This window comes from Schistocerca piceifrons, unplaced genomic scaffold (genome assembly GCF_021461385.2).
Source record: "Schistocerca piceifrons isolate TAMUIC-IGC-003096 unplaced genomic scaffold, iqSchPice1.1 HiC_scaffold_939, whole genome shotgun sequence".
NCBI lineage: Eukaryota > Metazoa > Arthropoda > Insecta > Orthoptera > Acrididae > Schistocerca > Schistocerca piceifrons.
In genome coordinates, this window is record NW_025729211.1 from 107501 (window position 1) to 112500 (window position 5000).

At 57.7% G+C, this 5000-nt stretch overlaps 2 non-coding genes and 1 pseudogene across 2 annotated transcripts; all 3 read left to right on the top strand.

The window, feature by feature from the left end:
* The first annotated feature begins 1795 nt into the window (after positions 1-1795).
* On the top strand, positions 1796-3704 carry LOC124772433. Its single transcript, XR_007014020.1, has one exon. It is a non-coding gene; the product is annotated as a small subunit ribosomal RNA (ribosomal RNA).
* A 351-nt stretch (positions 3705-4055) lies between these two features.
* LOC124772400 lies at positions 4056-4210 on the top strand. The gene has a single exon (XR_007013990.1). It is a non-coding gene; the product is annotated as a 5.8S ribosomal RNA (ribosomal RNA).
* A 188-nt stretch (positions 4211-4398) lies between these two features.
* Positions 4399-5000, top strand: part of LOC124772387 — a 4222-nt pseudogene continuing 3620 nt past the window's right edge.

Here is a 5000-nt window from a genome sequence, read left to right on the forward strand (position 1 = left end):
TCGCCTAAACCTGCTCTGTAATTGTTATACGACTCGTTCAATTAGTGTAGTGTTGCCCACCCGCAACCCTCGCAATATAGTTCGCTACTCGCACTCCCCGCTCCCCTGTGTATCGCTTCATGTTAAACACCTTGCAAGTCTTGCTCACTTTCCACATGCTCCTGCTGTACACTGTAATGTGGATGGCAGCAGGACGTACATGCCGCCCCTCCCCACGTCCCCACCTTGCCCCCTGCCTTCGCAAGCTGGTTGGTGAGAACTTTGCATGTTCAATGCCCTCCGCATGCGACGTACTCAGGCTACGTTGTGGTGCGGCCTGTGTCAACTGTCCGCTAATGTCGTACGCGTAAACCACAATCTGTACTGCACATTCGTCCTTATGTACTGAATGATACATCGTGGCACATGTGTGACCGTACAACGACTGCGCCCAAAAACGGCGGACCATACAGTGCAAATATTGTGCACGCAGCTACGTGTCGTCTCCCTATGAGAGCTGGATTGCAGTGTGGTACGCCATAGAGACGTGTGGGAGGAACGGACGCCGTGGATGGCGATCAGCATGAGCTGTCTGTTGATGTATTCGGACCTAGTCGTCTCTCCTCACACACCGTGATGGCATGGTGCACCGCGTTCCATATCTGCGACATGCTACAGAGGCCGGTTGACAGTCGTTCGAGCAATGGACATCGCATACGTACGGGGGCCACCTTCCACGTATTGTCTAGGCGTGCACATTTTGTTGCGTGTATGTGGGCAGACGTAGTGTGGCGTGACACCTGACACAGGCATGCAATAATCGTGGAAGTTGCAAATGGCGATGGACGCCTGCGTTTTCTGGTGAAGTTACGCAAATGAACAAATGGTAACCTGTTGTGGTGCGGTTGTTCTCGCTAGGGGTGAATCGGTGATGGCGACGATAGGTTGAGGTACTAACCGGTTGTTCCAGCGATACCCACCATGCCGACGAAACTGAACGGCATCTGGGTGTGAAGCGATACGCGGCGGTGGCTGGGTGGGACCGTCCCCGGCCGGTGAGGGGGCGCCTCCCGGCGTGCTGGCCGCGCGGTGCGTGGGCGCACGCGCTACAGCCGGCTGGTGGGGGCGGCCAGTGGCAGGCGCGCCGGCCGACGGACGCGGCAGGCGTCGCAGCTGCGCGCCGGCGCACCCTGCGCGCGGCGCCGTGCGGCCAAAGTAGGTCCTCGCGGGCCCGGTGCGAAGCGCGGTGGACATCTTCAGTGTGCTGGTCCGATTGAGGACTGTGTGCGTTGAGGATGCGCTGCCGCCCGGCGCTCGGCGCCGCGACGCCGTCTGCTGCTCGGTCGCCCCAGCGGTTCTCGCTGGTGGTTTGTATCGCAGCTGTGCGGATGTGTTGGCGCGTGCGCTGTGCTGGGAGAGTTCGCTTCGGCACCCAAGTGGGGCTTTTGTCCTTCTGTGGCGCTGGCGTTGGAGCTGCCGGTCACCGTAGGTGGCGCGTGTTGTCTCCCGCCGGCAATGCCACGACAGCACGCTCCCGGGCCTCTGTCGGCAGCGGCAAGCTCAGTTGGGAGCACGGGTGGTCGCACCGAAAGCGTCTACTCGCCTAACTCCGGGCGATTGCGCCTCTCTCGAACCCGACCAAGTACTTGGGACGGCGCTGCGCGCCGCCGGGACCTGAGAGGGTTTCGAGGTGTATTGTGCAGGGGAGATCAGCCTCCTCCTGTTTGCAGAATGATTGAGCGGACGCTTGCGTGTTCGCGCGGGCCCCCGGGACACACTCCCGGGCGGCCGGCTGCTCAGCTCTAGTTGACGCAGCTCCCTGGTTGATCCTGCCAGTAGTCATATGCTTGTCTCAAAGATTAAGCCATGCATGTCTCAGTACAAGCCGCATTAAGGTGAAACCGCGAATGGCTCATTAAATCAGTTATGGTTCCTTAGATCGTACCCACGTTACTTGGATAACTGTGGTAATTCTAGAGCTAATACATGCAAACAGAGTCCCGACCAGAGATGGAAGGGACGCTTTTATTAGATCAAAACCAATCGGTCGGCTCGTCCGGTCCGTTTGCCTTGGTGACTCTGAATAACTTTGGGCTGATCGCACGGTCCTCGTACCGGCGACGCATCTTTCAAATGTCTGCCTTATCAACTGTCGATGGTAGGTTCTGCGCCTACCATGGTTGTAACGGGTAACGGGGAATCAGGGTTCGATTCCGGAGAGGGAGCCTGAGAAACGGCTACCACATCCAAGGAAGGCAGCAGGCGCGCAAATTACCCACTCCCGGCACGGGGAGGTAGTGACGAAAAATAACGATACGGGACTCATCCGAGGCCCCGTAATCGGAATGAGTACACTTTAAATCCTTTAACGAGTATCTATTGGAGGGCAAGTCTGGTGCCAGCAGCCGCGGTAATTCCAGCTCCAATAGCGTATATTAAAGTTGTTGCGGTTAAAAAGCTCGTAGTTGGATTTGTGTCCCACGCTGTTGGTTCACCGCCCGTCGGTGTTTAACTGGCATGTATCGTGGGACGTCCTGCCGGTGGGGCGAGCCGAAGGCGTGCGACCGCCCCGTGCGTGCTCGTGCGTCCCGAGGCGGACCCCGTTGAAATCCTACCAGGGTGCTCTTTATTGAGTGTCTCGGTGGGCCGGCACGTTTACTTTGAACAAATTAGAGTGCTTAAAGCAGGCAAGCCCGCCTGAATACTGTGTGCATGGAATAATGGAATAGGACCTCGGTTCTATTTTGTTGGTTTTCGGAACCCGAGGTAATGATTAATAGGGACAGGCGGGGGCATTCGTATTGCGACGTTAGAGGTGAAATTCTTGGATCGTCGCAAGACGAACAGAAGCGAAAGCATTTGCCAAGTATGTTTTCATTAATCAAGAACGAAAGTTAGAGGTTCGAAGGCGATCAGATACCGCCCTAGTTCTAACCATAAACGATGCCAGCCAGCGATCCGCCGCAGTTCCTCCGATGACTCGGCGGGCAGCCTCCGGGAAACCAAAGCTTTTGGGTTCCGGGGGAAGTATGGTTGCAAAGCTGAAACTTAAAGGAATTGACGGAAGGGCACCACCAGGAGTGGAGCCTGCGGCTTAATTTGACTCAACACGGGAAACCTCACCAGGCCCGGACACCGGAAGGATTGACAGATTGATAGCTCTTTCTTGATTCGGTGGGTGGTGGTGCATGGCCGTTCTTAGTTGGTGGAGCGATTTGTCTGGTTAATTCCGATAACGAACGAGACTCTAGCCTGCTAACTAGTCGCGTGACATCCTTCGTGCTGTCAGCGATTACTTTTCTTCTTAGAGGGACAGGCGGCTTCTAGCCGCACGAGATTGAGCAATAACAGGTCTGTGATGCCCTTAGATGTTCTGGGCCGCACGCGCGCTACACTGAAGGAATCAGCGTGTCTTCCTAGGCCGAAAGGTCGGGGTAACCCGCTGAACCTCCTTCGTGCTAGGGATTGGGGCTTGCAATTGTTCCCCATGAACGAGGAATTCCCAGTAAGCGCGAGTCATAAGCTCGCGTTGATTACGTCCCTGCCCTTTGTACACACCGCCCGTCGCTACTACCGATTGAATGATTTAGTGAGGTCTTCGGACTGGTACGCGGCATTGACTCTGTCGTTGCCGATGCTACCGGAAAGATGACCAAACTTGATCATTTAGAGGAAGTAAAAGTCGTAACAAGGTTTCCGTAGGTGAACCTGCGGAAGGATCATTACCGACTAGACTGCATGTCTTTCGATGTGCGTGTCGTGTCGCGCAACACGCTACCTGTACGGCTCGCCGTAGCCGTGCGCCGCGTGCGGAACCACGCGTGCCTCTCAAAACTAGCGGCAATGTTGTGTGGTACGAGCGCTGAAGCGCTGGAGCGGCTGGCCTGCGGCACCTGGCGCCTGGCGCCGGTTTTGAATGACTTTCGCCCGAGTGCCTGTCCGCTCCGGTGTGGAGCCGTACGACGCCCGTCGGCCGTGAGGCCGTTGGACACAGAACGCTGGAACAGGGGCCGCCACACGCCTCACTCCCGCCTATGCGACCGTCTCGAAAGAGACGGCGGAAACTGAGAAAAGATCACCCAGGACGGTGGATCACTCGGCTCGTGGGTCGATGAAGAACGCAGCAAATTGCGCGTCGACATGTGAACTGCAGGACACATGAACATCGACGTTTCGAACGCACATTGCGGTCCATGGATTCCGTTCCCGGGCCACGTCTGGCTGAGGGTCGGCTACGTATACTGAAGCGCGCGGCGTTTGCCCCGCTTCGCAGACCTGGGAGTGTCGCGGCCGCCTGTGGGGCCGGCCGCGTCTCCTCCAACGTGCGATGCGCGCCCGTCGCCTGGCGGTTCGCATACCGGTACTTTCTCGGTAGCGTGCACAGCCGGCTGGCGGTGTGGCGTGCGACACCTCGTACAACGACCTCAGAGCAGGCGAGACTACCCGCTGAATTTAAGCATATTACTAAGCGGAGGAAAAGAAACTAACAAGGATTCCCCCAGTAGCGGCGAGCGAACAGGGAAGAGTCCAGCACCGAACCCCGCAGGCTGCCGCCTGTCGTGGCATGTGGTGTTTGGGAGGGTCCACTACCCCGACGCCTCGCGCCGAGCCCAAGTCCAACTTGAATGAGGCCACGGCCCGTAGAGGGTGCCAGGCCCGTAGCGGCCGGTGCGAGCGTCGGCGGGACCTCTCCTTCGAGTCGGGTTGCTTGAGAGTGCAGCTCCAAGTGGGTGGTAAACTCCATCTGAGACTAAATATGACCACGAGACCGATAGCGAACAAGTACCGTGAGGGAAAGTTGAAAAGAACTTTGAAGAGAGAGTTCAAAAGTACGTGAAACCGTTCTGGGGTAAACGTGAGAAGTCCGAAAGGTCGAACGGGTGAGATTCACGCCCATCCGGCCACTGGCCTCCGCCCTCGGCAGATGGGGCCGGCCGCCCGCGCGGAGCAATCTGCGGCGGGGTCGTGTCCGGTTGCCTTTCCACTCGCCGCGGGGTGGGGCCGTTCCGGTGTGCGGTGGG